This window comes from Hydra viridissima, unplaced genomic scaffold (genome assembly GCF_058129835.1).
Source record: "Hydra viridissima isolate aposymbiotic clone 2 unplaced genomic scaffold, HvirCarnegie_v1 scaffold_8, whole genome shotgun sequence".
Lineage (NCBI taxonomy): Eukaryota > Metazoa > Cnidaria > Hydrozoa > Anthoathecata > Hydridae > Hydra > Hydra viridissima.
In genome coordinates, this window is record NW_028324307.1 from 2,278,320 (window position 1) to 2,298,337 (window position 20,018).

The 20,018-nt window shown below is 34.0% G+C and overlaps 4 pseudogenes across 1 annotated transcript; 2 read left to right on the forward strand and 2 right to left on the reverse strand.

Moving 5' to 3' along the window:
- Positions 1–681: 681 nt before the first annotated feature.
- Positions 682–1,337, reverse strand: LOC149884489 (uncharacterized; annotated as a pseudogene).
- A 174-nt stretch (positions 1,338–1,511) lies between these two features.
- On the reverse strand, positions 1,512–2,764 carry LOC149884490 (uncharacterized; annotated as a pseudogene). Its single transcript, XR_016454616.1, has 3 exons — positions 2,239–2,764; positions 1,661–2,118; positions 1,512–1,610 (listed from the first exon to the last, which is right to left on the reverse strand). The product of XR_016454616.1 is annotated as an uncharacterized LOC149884490 (transcript).
- Positions 2,765–4,272: 1,508 nt separating this feature from the next.
- LOC149884491 (uncharacterized) lies at positions 4,273–5,357 on the forward strand (annotated as a pseudogene).
- Positions 5,222–19,595, forward strand: LOC149884492 (uncharacterized; annotated as a pseudogene).
- Positions 19,596–20,018: the final 423 nt, after the last annotated feature.

Here is a 20,018-nt window from a genome sequence, read left to right on the forward strand (position 1 = left end):
CTTTAGGAAAGCATTTATCAATTAAACCCAAAAATATCTTTGCTACGTTTGTTCTAACGTTCAGTGAAAACGGAGGGTTAAACCAAATAACGTTTCGTTTTCGAGATCCTGCATCACGTTTTGGCGTGTTTTGATTGAAAAAAAAATTTCCTTTAAATCCACAAGAATTGAGAGCGTTGTCATAAAACGGTGCGGCTCTATCAAAAACCTCTTAATTTGAAGATATATTACTGATGCGGTAAGAAATCATATTCGGTATCGATTTGATGATATTAGGTGGGTGATTGGAGTTGACGTTGATATACATAGGGTTATCTCCTTGTTTTCTGTAAGGTTGAAAAGTACTGTCAAGGAGATTAAGTGTGGTGTCGAGGAAGTTTACAATTTTTAAATTAGATTTAATAGTAATAGTAAGGTTGAATTTATCTTTAAAAATGTTGACAAAATTTTTCTTTATTTTTCTGACTGAGGGCCGCTGATATTATAGAAGCAGCAGAGACCATCATCTCTATATAGTCCTAAGATCGGGGTGCTGTAATAATAAAGTGATAGAGTAATAGTGTGGTTCAAGTCCATACCAGACAAAAAATTATGTACTTTTATTCAATACGACAAAAATATTTTTTTAGTTAAATTATTAAAACTTGTTTCAGTCGAATAATATAGAACCACCATCTAGAACCGAATCTTATAGAATCGAATCAGTTAAACAAATTAAAAATTTAATGTACGCAATAGTATGTTAAATAGTGCATTAAATAAACACATTTATAAAATCTGCTGTTGGTCCTCTGCATACTGGACAGTGATTAATAGAACTACTTTGAATAGCTTCAGCACATCGCTAACATAGGCAAAGATGGCGGCAAGGAAAAATAACAACTTGAAGATTGTTGACGAGACAAACTTTGCAGACATTTTCAATTGGTCTTTCCACCACAGCAGCTTGTCCATTTGATTGAGATTCTTCATCAACAGTTTGTTCCTAAAAAAAGTGTTAATATAAAACTTCTAACTAGTAGATGGTCTCCACCTGTCAAAAACAACAACAACAAACCCCTGACATAAATACAATAAATAATTTTTGCAGTAAATAATTTTTGTTTATTGTTAAAAATTGTAATTAATTATCTAATCTGTCCAATGAATTCTTGAACTTCCTGATCACTTGGCATTTTCATATTGTTGCAGAGGAATGATGCAGCTTCAAGAAATTTGGTTGCAGTCCATATACCACTTGCAAGCTTTTCTTCGTACCCACGAAGGCGCTCATGCTGCCTTTGACAATCTTGATGCAGATCTCTTCTAGGTTGGGAATCATTTCGGATCTGGAGCATCTCAACTTCCGTTGGACAGACGACTTATTTAAAACTGATATTTTAAAGATAGTTTTAAGGATAGGATCTCAACTGCTGCATCAAAACACTAAAGTACTATTATATGAAGATTTACATTTTGTTGAAGCTCGTCCAAGAAACCCCAAAACCCAGGGTGTGCTGTCATTAAACGATTCATCTTGGAGTGTAAGGATTCAGACACGTTGACGATTTGTACGATGACGCAGGCCATGAACAGAAAACATCTCAGGAGATTTTTGGAGCATCCAATACCTTTCGTAATACTGAACAAACTTTCATTTTTTCTTTAACAGCAATGTCACTGTGATGGTTAGCTTCAGCTTTTAGTTTATCAACTTCAGGCCTTTCTAAATTGGGTGGTAGCAAGCACATGGAAATAAACTTACGACACCATTTTCTGATGATTGGGTCATTTTTCCTTGTGTATTCCACCTGTAGACCAATGGCTTTAATCTTTTTGAGAATTGCCTGGGCATAATGAAATCTGCAACCGGTTACTCTTATGTTTGGAAAAACAGCTTTGGCAGAGTTTCCGATGGCAGTTTCATTGTCAGCCATCACAGTCTGTGGCACTAAAGATGGAGAAAGTTCGCGAAGCTTTTTAAAAACACGTAGAGACCTTCTTTTCGCCCAGTCATTAAGACATGCAGAACAGGCACGATAATTGTTCCTAACTCCAGTGAAATATTGAACAGCTGACCACAATGGAAGATGGCAGGAACCACACAAAATGTAGCATCAACAAACAGGATAGTGGTTTCTGAAAAAGAGAAATTATTAGCATTTAAAAATAGCTGGAATCTAAACTAATAAACAATTATTTTAGGTTAGGTTCCCCCATTTTGATATTGAAATGAATTATAGCTTAAAAATGATTTACCTGACAAATATGTCAGCAGTGTTGAAGAACAAAAGAACAAAGCTAGTTGATCCTCAAACTCTACAAGGCCTTTGTAGATGTTAGAAAATGGATTGGGCTGCAACATGTTTAAAACTGCTTCATTTTGAGATTTAGGGTTTGTGTTGTAGCGACTTCTTCGTGCACATTGTAGAATTTGTTCACACTTTCTAAAAGTAAGTGCAGCCTTAACACCTTCATTTGAGGACTGGATGACATTGTTGTAGATTTCACGTAAAGGTATCTGTGTAGTTGAAACCATGTCTCGCATTTTCTCAAGAGCTGGAAGATGATCAAAATTCTGGGGCCTAGATCCACAAGTGTGACCATGTATTGTCTCAAGTAAATTAGTTAACAAAACTATTTTTGCACTTCCGTCACAAAGATGACGGTGCTTACACTTGAGATACACAAAACCATTGTTTTCTTTATCTTTGATGTAGCCAAAGTCCCCTGCAACATACACAAATGTTTTCCGTTTGTCTCCTTCAATTTTTTTGTATTCCATTTTGCTATTTTAAATTTAAACAAAGCTTGATATATTTTCACATGCCTTCGTTGGATTTTACGATGTTTACATAAAATTTTGCAACAAAAAAATACATTATTTTCAAAAATAATAAAGATCTTTTTTTGAAGGATCATGTACACTTTAACCTTTAACACAAAAACCAGTTTGAAAAAATTATGCCCTCTTTGAACTGCATCACAAATGCATTAAAATTACAGTTGTAAAAAAATTCGCTTGTAAAAAAATCGATTGTACAAATTCGACTGTAAAAAATTCGATGCTAAATTATTCGGTAGTGAAAAGTAATTGGGTTCTTTTAAAGTTTTTTTAGTTTCATTAAACTTTTAATGATATTCGATCATCTCATTCTACGTTCAATAAATTCGATTCTAGAAATTAGTTAAATCTTTTTCGATTCTAAGCAGTTTTTACACAATTCAATTCTAGAACATTTTCACAAATTCGGTTCTGGTATTGGACGCCTTTTTAAAAAAACTAAAAGAACCTTCTAACAATTAACAATTAACAAATAGCAATTTTAACAAATTCATATTCTAGAAATATTGATACTTATTTATGATGAAAATAAATTTAATTGATACTAAAGCAATTTAAATGTAAAAACAATACATATATAAATATAAGATATTTATGTAACAAAATCTTTTTTTGAAAAAACTTTGTTTTTGATACCAGGGGCGGATTAGGCCACCGGGACACCGGGACATTTCCCGGTGGGCCGTCAGCAATACAATTTTAAAATTTTATAATATTTTAAAACGTATTTTCTTTAATTTTTTTAATAAATTTCTAGAATAGTAATAAAAAATTGTGAGTTGAAATTTACTTCAGATTTTGCTTTACTCAACTTTGTTTTCACTAAAGATTATTGTTTAAATAAAACGAGTTAAATAAAAACGCGTTAAACAATTTATTATACATATTTTATATAGAATTTTTAATTTAATGTAACGCTTCTTTTATAATTTATTATTTCAATAAACATTTTCTAAATCAAAACAATATTATAAATATAATATAAAATATCTAACAAAAAAAGTAATTAGGTATATATATAAATATTGGTTTTTTATTAATATGGTATTTTACTATTTAAAAATTAAAAGTAATCTATTAATATTTTATATAGTATGTATAATATTAACAAGAAACCTCTACACAGTTTATAAAAATAAATATGAATGATTTATTATTAATGAAGATGTAGGTTTATTTTAATAAATATGTAGGTTTAACAATAATGTAGGTAATAATAATGTAGGTTTAATAAAATGTAGGTTTATTTTTAAAAATATTAAAATTCATATATTCTAAAACTTTAAGTTATATTCTTTAAAAATAATCAGATTAACAAACTTCACACAAATAACAATACAGTCGCAGGTCTTCCATTCATAACACTTATTTAAAAATAATCAATAAAAACTATCATAGTAGTTAAAAGGCTAATACAAATGTTTATTTTTTATTTTTTTACAGGTGTGATGTCTAAGCGAAAAAGTGGACATGAAAAGTTACGTGAGAAAAACATAAAGCTTCTGCGAGATGCTAAAACAACTAAAAATCTACTATCCATGTTTTCTAAACTGAATTCAAATACCCTGCAACACCATGCTGATGCTGAGCCTGTTGATGAGGTTCAATCTCACGTTGCTAAAGAGACCCAAACAAACCTTGATGATGATGATGGCGTTCATACTGACACTAATGAAATGACCCAACCAATCCTCATTCTAAACATCACAGCTTCTTCAAGCATGGTTGAACCTACTGGTGATAACGAAAAAACTACTACCCGAGTGAATGATTGGTTTAATAAGCCTCACCTGAATGACAACTTTCTATAAATATCACCCACATCAGCCTGAAACACGTCACTTTAATTCAAAAATGGTATATTACCATCCTGAAGATGGTATGCAGCGTATGTTTCTTTCATTTTCAGAAGAAGAAGAGTGCCTGTTTTGCAGTGTTTGTTTGGCACATGGAAATGAGAAGCAGAAACCAAGTTCGTTTGTAACAGGTTTTAACAGTTGGACTCATATTCATCAACGTATTGTGGAACACGAATCGTCAAAGAGACACCAAGAATGTGTCGAGGCTTATCTACATTTCTCTGCTAATCGAACCATTCTAGATATGGTACAAGGTCAGCTATATAGTCTACGAAAACAGCAAGTTTTACATCGTAGATTGATCGTGGGCAGAGTAGTGTCAATTGTCAAAGTGATTGGTAAACGTGGTATGCCATATCGAGGTAAGGCTGGTTGCGAAGCCGTCAATGTTTTGGCTAACGACAGAGTGGATCATGGAACATTTCTTGAAATCGTGATTCTTGTTGCGAAGTGTGATGAAATTCTAAAAGCGCATTTGAAGGAAATTATCGACGAAGGCATGCTGAATGATAAACAGGCTAAAAGGAATAGAGCTAACAGAAATACTTTCATTTCCAAATCCACTGTAAACCAAATTATATTAGGAATCGCTAAATTAATGAAAAGTGCCATTGCTGAAGAAGTACATCAAGCAGGAATATTCTCAGTGCAACTTGACACAACTTAAGATGTAACACAAGCGGATAAATGTGCGATAGTCCTGCGATACGTTACCGACAAAGTTGAGGAGCGGTTTATTGGTGTTGTCGATTCACATTCTGGAAAAGGCAGTGATCTGTGCAAATTGATGTCAAATGTTTTGGAACAAAATGGCATTGATATTACTAAATGTGTGTCAGATAGTACTGATGGCGCGTCTAATATGGCCGGGGCATACAATGGATTTACTACATTCTTAGAAAAAGCGTCTCCTGGACACATTCACACATGGTGTTATGCGCATGTTTTAAATCTGGTCGTATGTGACGCCACCAAGGCTGCTATGTTTTTTCGTGAGTCCTACTTGAGAATGGACCTTTGGACTGATCACATGAAAGAAAAAAATGGCCAAAACATTCACAAACGACTAAGTGTTATCGGTGCTACTAGATGGGGGTCCAAACACGATGCCCTTCAAAAGTTTTTTGGTACGTTTCGCGACGGTGAAGGAGCATTATACACAGATGTCGTTCAAGTACTGGAAATAGCAGTCTCTTCCACTAAATAAGTGTTGAAGCACGCTATGATGCGCAGTGTCTATTAACGTCCTTATTGAAGTATAAGACTGTACTGACGGGATTTGTATATCTAAGAATAATGGAGTCAACCACACCACTGTCCAAATACCTACAGACGTCTGGATTGAATTTCATAAAGGCGTTTGAGATGGTTAAAGTAACTATTTCAGAAATTCAGACTCAATCACGCAATTTTAATCAAGTTAAGGTGGCTGCAGACCATTTCATTAATGTGTCCGCAACCATTCTTGAAGAGAAAGAATGTGATTGTGTTATACAGACAGATTTGCCAATGGTACGCACTACTAGGAAATGCCGATTCCAGCTCATTGATACTTTTCCTATGCTTAAGGAACTGTAGATGTGGTTGTGTAAATTGTAATTAGTGTGAGGTATTGATATTTCCATTTTTTGTATAAAAGTGTAATTTCTGTGCGAAAGTGTTTAGTCGTAAGCTATTCCAAAGAGTTAAAAAGAAGGTCTTAGTTTGTAGTGTCCAATGGCTAGTGTGTGTATTCCATCTTGTAAGATAAACCTTTTGTCGTCGTTAGCGCTGAGTGCTACTTTGTTGATTTCTTCAGTGTAGACATTGTGAAGATGAGATCGGATAACGTTCATGGTGGTAAACTTTTCTTTCTTATCCATTAAGCAGTCGTAGTAGTCTTGATGAGTGATGTGTTTTTCAACGACTTTATTTTTAACCCCTTTGCATTTTTTCTCTTCTTTTTCATGGGTTTTGTAGGAGTAGAGTTTAGGTCGAAGCCCAACAAACTCTTTAATTTGTTTGCCAGCAGCCTCGTCCTTGAACATTCCAATAACCTTTTTGTTTAAACCAACCTTGAACCCTACGTTTTGAATGGCGGGATGGTTTTTGTCAAATTCGCTCGTGTCAAACTTGCTCTCTACATCGTCGGCAATGTCTTGATAAAAATCATCCGTTTTGATTTCGTAAATGAGAGAGTCAGTGTCAGTCATGAGTAGTTTAGCGCGATCTCCGTATTTAGGCTTGATGTAGTCATAGTGCTGTTCAAACATGAGTGTTTTGCTGATGTCTAGGACGCTCAATCCCAAGTAAACAGGCTTGTTGTAAAAGAGTTTTGTTCTCTTCATGTGAACCGCGATTAGGTTTTCATCAAAAATGGTATTTCGCTCATAATTAGGTTTTCTTGACAATTTTAGAACATCTTTTCTAGTGGTGACAAGCCTAATATCAACATGCTTTAGAATATTCTCCATGGTCTTGCCAAAGACAGAGTTGTTCATGAGCTTAAAAAATTCTTTTTCAAATTCGTTTTTAGCTTTTGCTCTTAATTGGGTGTTGAGATCAATGTACGATTTCATGAAAGGTTCTTCTTCAAAGGTGATACCACGATGAACTTTGGTGGTGACAAGTCCCAACCGTTCATATAGTTTTAGGTTTTCGTGATAGATGATGTATTTTTCTTTGTTGTTTAAATTGGGAACAAGCTTGTCTACTTTTCCAATAGTTAGTCTTTCAGGAGCTAAAGGATAGTCGTTGTGTAAATCGTGAAGCTCCTTAGGATAGGTTAAATCGACTTGGAGAATGCAAGGTATGGATTTCCAATTTAAAAGTTCATCTTCAGTCATCCATCTGAATCCTCTAACAGGAAGAGGTTTGCTCATTGCCCATCCATACAAATTGTTGGCATCTAAGTATTGGATGAACGTGGATGGTTTTGAAGGATCGTACGAGTCTTCCATGTATTTGTTGTTAGCAGTTCCATGTCGTTTAGTGATCATGCAAATTCCACCGCGTATCCCTCTTTGAACCATGAGAAGCATATCAATATCGGTCAGAAGTTCTAACTGAATTCCAGTTAGTTTTAACATTGCATCCCAACCTAAACCGGGTGAGGTATAATACCAAGCAGGATCAAGTCTATAATAGGCACAACACACGTCTCTGAAATTTTCAAAGATATCAGCAAGCATCAGTACATCAGAGACGTTATACAGCTCGTGGTAATCTTTAAACGTTTCACATCCAAATACCTTCCAAACGTTTTGAGCATGTGCATAGTCTTCACAGCTTATTTCCTCATCATTCAGTTTGGAATAAAATGCTTCGATAGGAGGTATTTGCGTATCTGAAAACTTATCAATCGAGTCCATCCAGTCATAAGGGTAAATGCCTTTTTTCCTTACCAAATCAAACTTTTCTCCTGAGTAATATTGAGCAACGTTTCTGCATTGATCATCAGTTAGATTTTTAGCTAAATTATCTAATCTACTAGCCATGAATCTGAAGCTGTCAATAAACCTCAATTCTTTCCATACTTCTCGAAGTTTACCTTTCTTATCAGTGAATTCTCTCACTTTGATTTGTTTAGAGAAGCTGATATATTTTTCTTCATTGTTAGGTATGCATTTTAATTTCCCACCTAATTTCTTGATGAACAAATGGCTGTCATAGCCGGACAAATTATGGAAAATAATGGGTATGAATTTTGGAATTTTATAATCCAAGTTGCATTTGTTATGAGCAGCTCCACGATACTTTCCGGTCAAATGACAGTGGTCTAAGACTTTATCGTCGTTAAGATCTTTATTGCAAATATGACATAGAGTTGCAACCTCAAAATTCTTTTTATTATCCTTATTCATCACTCTCTTTTTTATTAAATCAATCTTGTCGAAAATCTTTATAAGATCAGCTTCAAGACTGGTTATAAATTTTTGAGCTACATCATCGTCATCGCTTTCTGCTGTGTACATGACCGGTTTTCCTTTGTAAAGGTTATCGTTAAAGCATTTGATATAATAGCAGAAGGAGCTTGGAACATGCTTTTGATATTGTTTGGTGTATGACTCTTTCAAATTCGGTGTGCAAGTGTTGATAGATTTGGTGAAACTTTCAAAGTCAGCATATACAACGTATGGAACCCTCATAGACTTGTTATAGTTTTTAAACTGGACGGTTGTTCCTTCTTTAGGAAGTTCGATTCTTACTGGAGCGTTGTCATAACAATAAGATTGATGTTTTTGAAGCTTTTCTTCTTGGTCATAATCTTGAAGACATCTTCTGCAAAAATATCTTTTGTGTTGATGTTTCGATGCTGAGGAACCGGCAAACCGACTGAAATTTTTAATGAGACAATAATGTTCTGTGTCTTCGTTTGTAATATACAACAAATCAACACAGTGATTTCGGTCTTATACACTGTTCTTAATACAAGTGATTTGATAGACTTTATCTTTTTATCGATTTGTTCCACTGATTCGCTTACTTGATTCTTGACTACTTCAGGAACGTAGGGTTCTATCCATTCTTTAATATCATTAAACTTAGTTGTAACATAGGACGACACACTTTTTGCAACTGCCGTCAGACTTGAAAATAAACCAGGTCTTGGTGCTGGAACCGGTCTAGGTGTAATAACGTTTGTTGAATCAATAACCGGTGTGTTAAGAATAGAGGGTTCATCTCTTGCCACCCTATTTTGCAAGAGAGTAGAAGGTCCAAATGAAATCAAGTCGTCAGACCTTGGCCTCGGAGCAGGTAACGGTCTTGCCTCTGTCGTTCGTCTACGAGGAGCAGGACCATACCCAATGATGGGTCTTGTGTTTTTTATTGCTTCAACAAGCTCTTCCATAGTCATTCTGGTATAGCCTTTTATCGCTCTTTCTTTAGCATCCCTTCTTAATGATGTCATTGATACTTTTCGATCTTTTCGATCTTTAACAGTTTTACTTTCCATTTTTATTACGGAAAGATTTTTCTTTATGTCACTTTCAATTTTTCGCTCTTTGGCGGTAGTTTTTGCTTTTTGCTTTTTAGCATCAGTTTTATCACCCATTTTATTAATGGAAAGAAAATTTTTTTCGATGCTTTTAAGTTTTCGCTCTTTAGCAATTAATTCTGGTTTTGAAGAATAGAGACTCATTTTTATTATACTAAGATTTTCTTTAAGCCAATTCAATTTTTTTTTTAATCTTGGCACACTTTCAGCATATTTTAATTCTCGCGTGAAGAATTAAAATCTTATGAAACAAGATAATTGGCAAAAATTTCGCTTATTGAGTAGTATACATGTGCTTGCCCTATTTCATCAAATCTAATCGTATACTTTCTTCCCCACTCATCATGTGCAGTAAATTCGCATCCAGCCGCATGAATTTCTTTTTCTTCATCAAACAGATGCGCACGACCCATGATATCAAATTCAATCACATACTTCCTCTCCATCTTTTTTAATGCTGTGATTTTCTTTAAGTCAATTCAATTTTTTTAAATCTTGGCACACTTTCAACATATTTTCTTCTTCAACATATTTTCTTCTTCAACATATTTTCTTCTTCAACATATTTTCTTCTTCAACATATTTTCTTCTTCAACATATTTTCTTCTTCAACATATTTTCTTCTTCGAAAAGTTTTTACCGTTTTTTAATTCTCCCGTGATAAGAATTAAAAATTATTTGGAAAGACGTGAATACATATTCTTAATCTCTCTAATATGTTCAGTGATTTTACGACAATTATTACGGCCGCTAGCATTTAGTTTCCAATTTGTTCCGATCAGGAATTTATTACGCAGATCAATGTCATTTTTTATATTTCTGACCACTTCTTCAAAAGGTGCTACTTCAACCATTTCTTTGAAAATGATTCGATGTTCCTTTGGAAGTTTTCTTACGTTTTTTAGAAATTTAAGCAAACTTTTTGATTTAGCCGTATCAGAAGTTGACTCAAAGCTATCATCAAGGGCATTTAAAAGATCATCCTTTTGCATGCTTTCCATCTTTTTATTTATGCTAAGAATTTTATTTAAGTCAATTTTTTAACATGTTAAAAGTTAAAAAATCAATTTTGCTGCTTTTTTACGTTTTTCAAGCTTTTCAGAATTTAAAAATTCAATCTTGATTCCATTATTCACCTTTCCATCTCGACGCTCTAAATATCTCCATCCACGTCCAGTTCCTGCCATCGCTTTGTAAAGAGACTTGTATTCAGTCACCTCACCCGTTTCAATGTTGGTTATTCTCACAGTGATGGGCTTTTTCTTAACAAAACGAAGCCATTCCCATTTTGGATCGGTTGGTTTCTTTTCCTTTATTTCACGTATTTTCTTTTCTTTTGCTCTTTCTAAAATCTCATCTTTACTGATCAAATTATTTTCAACCGCAAGCATCATCAACGTTATTAAATCATCTGCTGTTTTACTAACGCCGTTTTCATTCAGCAAATTTTTCAAATACGATGTTGTATATCTCATTTTATTATACCAAGATTTTTTTTAAGTCAATTCAAAAAATCATGATTCTTTAGAATGTTCACCAATGACTGGTCTTGTGTTTTTTATTGCTTTCACAAGCTCATCCTCTTTCATTTCCGAGTAACCTTTTATCGCATGGCTTTTACCTAATTCACGCAATTCTTTTACCGTTTTGCTATCCATTTTTTATTCAGATAAAAAACTAATAAACAGCAGTCATGTTGGTTCCATCTGAAACAAATTTAAGCAGTTTGTCAGAAATAACCACTGCAAAAATAACGGTATTTGCAATAGTTGAAGTTCGAAATTTAAGGTTTACCACTAATTCAGCTGTTTCCGACGTCATTCTTTCTTTTTGCTTGCTGATATCCACAAAGAACAACGGATATAATTTTATATATTCAAGCAAGCTTAACCCAGATTGACAAACAAGTTCATTTGTGCCGTAATATTTTTCATCAAAAGAGAACGCATCTGAATAAGCCATAACCACTCTCTTTTCTCCAAAATTCAAGTCGTAATTGTAATTTGGATACTTTATTCCATTAACAGTCACGTAAAAATTGCTAACATCACAATGGTCGAATAGTGACGGATTAACTGTTTGACTGGAATTTCTGTTTGTCTGAAGTCCGAACAAGATAAATCTTGGAATGCTTTTGTCAGTGACTCTTCCAAGCGACCAGGTAAATTCTGTTTGACCGGCTGGAATAAGCTGTCTTTCACATTTGTTTGATTTATAAGCCACTTGAATGGGAATTTTTTGAGCTATTAAATTCATGAAATCAGTCTTTTTCGAAATATCCAATTCAACGCGAGGCATATAAAGTCTGAATTTTTTAAGGTTGATCATTCCTGCACTAACGCTCTCCGCTCTATAAATCGCATCATCACATTCTTTCTTTGTAAAGGTGATGGTATGTCTAAACCCATAAACAACTTTGTCATAGGTTTCGCAAAATCCAAAAATGTGTTTCAACGGAATTTTAAACGAAAAAGCTCCAACGGATGTAGTGTCTGCAAACAAGTGGTCTCGTCTAACATTGAATCCTGAATTTCCAACAAGATTTGACGTATCCATATACCACATCTGTTTTAATCCATCAGCAAACTGAAATCCATAAGGATATTTCATCAATCCAAGTATGGTGGTGGCTGAACCTGGATACATCACTCTTTCCACTTGCTCTCCCGACAAGTCATAAGTCACATCATTAAACAAATACATCAAAGCATTGTTCACCAGTGCAATGTTGTCTTTAGCATCGTAAAAGGTCCCATCGCTCTTTTTTAACACTCCTTCAATAAGAATGTAAGCCTCTGATGGTACTGTTTGAATCGATTGACAGTCAATCTCAAAAGTAATCGTGCCTGAAGAATTTAAATCGAGATTGGTTGGAAGATACTCAAAAAAATCAACTTTTTCAATACCAATATCATACTCTGGGTTCTCAGTAACTCTTAATCGCTCAGTACTTATCATTTTTTATATAATAAAAAAATTATTTAATTCATTTAAATGTCTCTCATTGCAAGTCATCGCAACAAAATGCTATCTTCATACTATTTTCATGCCCTGCCCCATTTTCACCAGGTCTTGAATTCGAATCGCGTTCTTTTTAGACATTTTCTTAATTTGAATAGATGAACCAGTCTTTATTTTCTCAATGGCCTTTTTACCTTTATCAATAGCTACATCTCTAGCAGTGGAAATGGCTGAAAGGGCTAACTCTGTCCCAGCAGATTTTGCAGCTGTAATCCCTTCTTGTCCAATTTTACTTGTAGCAGCATTTTTAAGCAAATTCACTGTTGCTTTTGACACACTTGACACAGCTGCTCTTTTTATGAAATTTTTAATCATGTCTACAATACCACCTCCACCAACAACGTTCTTTTTCACATATCTTCTTTTGTTCACAATGAGCATTTTATTAAATAAAACAATTTTTTTAAATAATTTTATCAATAGTCCTCATTAACGATTTATATTCCTCTTTATTAATCTCTCCTTGTCTCAACAGCTCATCGCAAATAGCAACAGCCACATTTCTTGACTCTTTATTCCCAGCATGCCATGCAGCTACACTCAATTCAAGCTTTTCCACCAACGCATTAGGATCGCCTGGAAGAATAATGACACCACGACCTTTTTTACCTTTTTCAATAAGCATCGTTTTTTCCCAAATAGGAGCAATAAGTTGCTGATACTTTGGTCTTCTTAATGATTTCGGTTTATGCGGTTGCGAATCAGATCTTATACCATCACTATCCATTAAAATTTTTTCATAATTTTGCAAATCTTCATCGGTATAGCTCTTTGGTATTGTTTATTCAGTCATCAGTTCCCAAAGACCTTTTGTTCCTTCATACCTTTCACCACCAACAATGATATCATCTCCATCTATTTCAACCTCCATTTTTCCAATATACATTTTATCTCCGACTTTGTTCACTTCGAAAGGTCTTTTCTTTTTTTGATCGACTGACAGGCTTTTGATCATCTTTTCATTGCTCTCGATGATGGGTTTAAATAGCTTGCTCACATCAGCTTGAAAATTCGTATCTGAAATGTTGTCATTCACGCTGTTCTGATAAATCCTCTTTCGTTTGTCATTAATTTCTTTCACAATTTCTTCCCTTTTATTCAGGTCTTGTATTTTAAAGAAAAACATCTTTTTAAAATACGTGGAAAAAAAAACATAAATTGGTTTTTACGACTACGTTGATCCTTTTTTAAACAAATTGTTAAACGTTTGAATCGCGTCTTCTCGTCCTTTTTGGATCAAGTTTTCTTTAGTAACTTCATCTATTTCCTTTTTGGTTTTGGTTCGTATTTCCTCCATCAAGGATTTAAATTTTTGAAGCTCATCAAGAATCAATTGAAACTCTGAATCGTTTATTTTTCCATCCATCAACGCTTTGGAAATGTGCTCGCTAATCGTATTCAATTTCGACTCAACACTTTAATTTTTTCATGCTTCTCCGCTTTTAATGCTAGTTTTTTGTTGACTTGTCCTCCTGCAATGGATAAAAAACCCATTCCAATAGCTACACCTTTACATGCAATCGCTGCAGGACTGGCAATAATGGTTGACAAAAGCCCAATTCCAGTTGCACCTAAAGCAATGCATAAGGGTTGCATCGTATTATCCACATTAGAAATAATTCTAAACACGCGATGATACTTTTTGCTTAGATGAACTCGCTTTGCTTTTTCACTCTCTATCTCTTTTTGTATCTCGCTTATTTTTTGAAGGCGGTAAACATGTCCTTCATCTGCAGGAGCTGTTGGAAGAACTGGATAAAGTTTTTCATTCAATATTTCCATTTTTTATTTAAAAAAATTATTTTAAATCAATGTAATTAATCTTACAAAGTTTTTCTCCTTTTTTAACAATCACGTCCTGTTTGCTGTTACTATTCACGTCCATAATAACATCATCTACAGACTCTGAAATAATAACTTCGTTTTTTCTATAATTCAATTGATCAGTAATTTTATTCATTAATGTTATCACTGCAACACCTTTCTCCAAATTCAGCCCAATGGATAAAGCTATCATTGTATGTGAGAGAGCAGCAAATTTAATGTCTTTCTGGGCAAAAATCTCATATTGTTCGCTAACGTTGAAATAAGGTGGATGATCTAACGTTTTCGTAGATACAATAATGTTGTTTGGTCTTCTTTCCTCCAACTCTCTAACCCTCTCTTCCAAAATTTTTAATTGCAAATCCAAACTGTGGACTTCTGCTGAGGCAACATTTCTAAAAAACTTGTGAGGAGCATGCATTTTACATATTAAAAATAAATTTTTAGATCATTTTTGCAAACTTAACAATTCATTATTATCTACCCATGAATTAAACGAGTCTGGATATCCCAACCATTTGACTAACGACTTGCTCTTGGTTTTGCGAATGATTTTTTCAATTCTGAATATGTCTTGATGTGTCTTTTGCATCTCCTGCTCGTAAAAGGTGCCTTGAATTTCTTCACCGTTAGCGTCAGAGATTTTATACGTGGATGGATTCGTATACTGAACTTTTAACACTGTAAAAACCTCCTCTGTCCATCTCGGTGTATACCCCTTTTCAAAATGTGATTTCTTTTTAGTGATCCTCACTTTATCTCCAATGGAAAATTTAGGTTCTTGTCTTTCTGTTCTCACCTTTCCATTTAGATTCATCCATACCCTGCTTTTATTCTTTTCATCGCTAGCTTCAGCTGGAGTCATTTTAATGGAAGAGTGTTTGGTGCGGTTGTAGTTATCAACCATTTTGTCTAAAATGTCAATGTATTTATTGGTGTTGTTAACTGAAAAGTATTTAAACATTTTCTCTTTCATTGTTCTATTCCATCGTTCAACAACAGAACTTTTTTCTTCATTTTCAGTGGAGTATAATTGCACACCCAAAGCTCTCACATGCCTGTTATAAAACTCTTTTCCTTTATCCACCCACATTTTGACACACTTTCTCTCCTCAAATATTTTGCTTAGAGCGTTAGCTACATCAACTCCAGTTTTATTCTTTAACGGAACAATCCATCCATACTTTGAAAACACATCGATCACCATGAGCAAGTATTTAATTCCGTTGTTGAATTTTGAAAACGACTGCATGTCAACCAAATCTACAGCCCATATTTCATCAATGTCATTCACAAACACTTTTTTTCTTCTGAAATGATGTATTACTGGTTTATGAAGCTCGTTTGCAAGTTGATCCGTCCATTTCAAATCGCTCACACCAAATCCTTTTGTTGCTGAAGGTGATCCATGCGATGAAACAAACTTGCATTTGGTTATCCCACAAGAGTCACAAGTTCCTTTCAACATATGTCTGTTGTTTTTTGTGATTTCGTTTTTCAAGTGAATGGTTTCAGTCTCTCTTTTACACTTAACACAGTACATTTTAACATATATAAAAAAGTTTATATAAAAATGGAAGTGATGAAATTGTCGTGTAAAATTGGAAAAACCAAAAGAAACAACAGCAAGCTTTTACCAAGAAGCATTCGAGGAATCATCGTTGGAAAATCTGGATACGGAAAAACAACGCTGCTGCTCAATTTACTGCTCAGACCTGGCTGGTTAGACTATAATCATTTACAAGTGTTTGGAAAATCCCTTTTCCAACCCGAATACAAAATACTCAAAAGCTCCTTCGAAAATAAACTTCCTAAAAAGGATATTGTTGATTTGTTAACGGATGATGTACAAGACGAAATGGAAAAATTGAATTTAAACCATGAAGATGTTATTGATGAAATTTCAAAAAAATATCCTGGTAACGATGGTATAGAGTGTCAATTCTTTGAAAGTGAAGAAGATGTACCTGAACCTCAAGATCTCGATTCATCCAAAAACAATTTGATGATCTTTGACGATTTGCAATTGACCAAACAAAACAAGTGCGAAAAATACTACATCCGAGGAAGACATTCTAACGTCGACTGCTTTTACCTCGCTCAAAACTATTTCGAGATTCCAAGACATACCATCAGAGAAAATGCTAACTTTATTTGTCTCTTTAAACAAGACCAAAAAAGCGTTAATCACATTTATCAAGATCACGTTTCCTGCGATATGAAAATAGAAGAATTTAAAGCCTTTTGCAATCATTGCTGGAATGAACCTCACGGATTTGCCGTCATTAATCTCTCTTCTAAAAAGAACGAGGGAAAGTACCGAAGTGGGTTTGATGATTTTTATTTTTCTAAAACAATTTAAAAAAATAATTCTTATTTAAAAAATGCCAGGTATAATCATCGATGTAGATGGAAAATCAAGTGTTATCACCACTGATTTTTTGGATAAAATCGTTTTTGACGAAGGAAAAAGTTATGAAATGGCTTTTCTCGGTCTTGAGACTTACAACAGCATTCCAAATGTAAGCAGTAAAAACAATTCTTTCAAATACAGCATGAACAATGGAGTTAATTGGGAGAACATTATCATTCCATCAGGAAGCTATGACATTAAAGACATCAATGAGTATTTGCAAAGGTCTATTTTAAACACAATAAAAACAGCTCAACGTGGAAGTTATATTATTGCAAATAAAATTAATTACTCTCCAAACAACCTTCAAATTGGAATCAATCTTAATACTTTAAAATCAACCATTAAACTTGGTTTGAATTATTTGATTGACTTTAACGTGGAGAATAGCATCTCTTCAGTTTTAGGGTTTACTAAAAGAAAATTAAATTCCAATTCCGAATACGAGTCGGATAATATCGTTAGAATTTCAAGCATTAACACCATCAGAATCGTTAACAACGTTATCGGATCATCCTATATTAATGGAACCCAATTAAATTGTATTTACTCCTTTTATCCAAATGTTAGTCCAGGTTTTAAAATCATCGAGAGACCAATGCATTTGATTTATCTTCCTGTTAAACTGTTTGAAATTTCAACAATGGTTACTCGCATCATTGATCAGAATGGAGATTTGGTTGATTTTCGTGGAGAGGATATTACAATACGATATCATATTCGAGAAGTGAAATAAATAATTTTTAATACATAAAAAATGAGCAATTATCAAAAAATCGAAATTAACATCTCGCAGAGCCAATCTGATAAAATTAAAAAAGCCATGCATGATAAAACCGATACTAGCATTAAGCTTTCTCATCAAGACTTGAACGGTAAACATGTTCTCGCTATCACTAATGCGCAATTGAACAAAATTAGAAAAGCGTATGAAGCTGGTAAAGGAGTCACTCTTAAATTGAGCAAAAGACAAATTGCATACAACTCGAAAATAGAAGGAGGCTTCATTGGGGCTCTTTTACCTCTATTAGGAACTCTAGCCACAAAGGTTGTTCCTGCTCTTGCCACTGGTTTGCTTTCAGGTGTTGGAGCCTCTGCCGGCTCTGCTATGGTTGATAAAATTGCTTGGCGAGGTCTTTTTTACATGAGCAAAAATGAAAAAGGAATGAAGATAAAAACTTTAGGTGGAGAAGGATTGTTTATCACCCCATGGACTAAAAATGTTCACGGTGATGGACTCTTCATTAAAACTGGAAAAGGTTACAAACGTATTAGCACTGGTTTTGGTTTATTGTTCGGACCCAATTCACCCTTCTCAAGCATTCCTTTTTTAGGTGCCATTCTATGAAACTTCTTTCACCTTTTTCAAAAACTTGGATAAACTTTTTAAGAAATTTAAAAAAATGATCGACTTTCAATGGATTGACGTAGAAGGAATTGTTTTACCTAATGAGGCTTTAACTAACTTTCAATTGATAAAGGCTGCTAAACAGTTAAAATTGAAAAACTTTCGAGGTGTTTTTGTGAGGGATGATTTACCAAGAAAGACAATTAAAAAAGAATGTGGAATCGTGAATACGGGAGATTCAAGCACAGATGGATTTCATTGGGTGTGTTGGTATAAAGATGGGGATAAGAAATACAGTTTTGACTCTTATGCTCAACCTCCTCTTGTAGAGCTCGCTTATTATTTAAAAAGTCCGGTTTATTATAACAGTGAAAGAGTGCAATTTGGTAACACTTCTTATTGTGGCCATTTGTGCCTTTACGTCTTGAAAAAATTGAATGAAGGTCTTGACTTTCAAGAAGTTATCAATACCTTGTGGTGAAATTTTTAAAGAATAAAGTTTTTTAAAAATAACAAACCATGGAGAATATTCTAAAACGTGTTGATGGATGATAAGATAAGCACCTTGGCTATTGAACACTACAAACTAAGACCTTGTTTTTAACTCTTTGCTCTGGAATAGCTTACGACTAAAGACTATCACACAGAAATTACACTTTTATACAAAAAATGGAAATATCAATGACTCACACAATCTAATAACAATTTACAATTACACAACCACATCTACAATTCCTTAAGTATGGAAAAGTATCAATGAGCTGGAATCGGCATTTCCTAGTAGTGTACGCAAAAGAATAAGAAAAGTAATGGCAGGAGAATTAGCAAATGATGATCCACTTACAGATCCTTTAAAAAAGTTTGAAGTAGAGGTCCACAATGGTATTCTAGACACAGTGTTAAGAAGTCTGTCAACTCGGTTTGCATCACACGGCGAACTGTACTCTGATATGAGTTGTTTTGACCCCAACGGATTTTCTGAGTTATTGGAATGTAATATTCCAAAAAAAACCCTTCAGAAAATCTCATGTCATATTTCGGGAACAGGTGTGTAAATTAACTTATAAATATAATTGATTGGTTTCTTGTTAAATTTTATTAGTAATTGCTTAAGTATTTTTGTTTTCCAAATTGGTAAACTTCATTAACTTTTTAATTAGCATTAGATAAGGTTATCTCTTTTGTTCTTTATTTTGAATATTTATAAGATTATCTTTATCTTTTTATATTTTAGGCGAAGAAGCTCAGCTGCTGCTTGAGCTGTTGGACTTTGCAAAAAGGTGGCCAGTTTTAAAAAAAACATTGGAAGAGAGTTACGATTGTTCTGATCAAATCACGAATGATGAGGATGAGGTTGAAATTGAAGATGACGCCACCAACCATAAATGCGGCCCTCTAAAGAAGTGTCGCTCGTGCATTTACTGTTGCTACCATGTGCTTCGAAAATATAATCTTTACTGCAAGAGCTACTGCATGCTGCACAGGGCTTGCAAATTCATACTCACAATTTCAATTACCCAAGTGACTTGTGAGAGGAGTTTCAGCAAGTTGAAATAAGTCAAAACAAGATTGCGAAGTCAGTTGACAGAAGATCACTTGGACTCACTGTTGATGATGTGCATTGAAAAGGACATATTGAGTAACATAACCAACGATGAAATTATTGATGAACTTGCTAAATCGAGTGGTGAATTAAAAAAGTTACTGTTTTTATGATTTTTAGTTTTTGTGATTTAAATATGAATTTATAA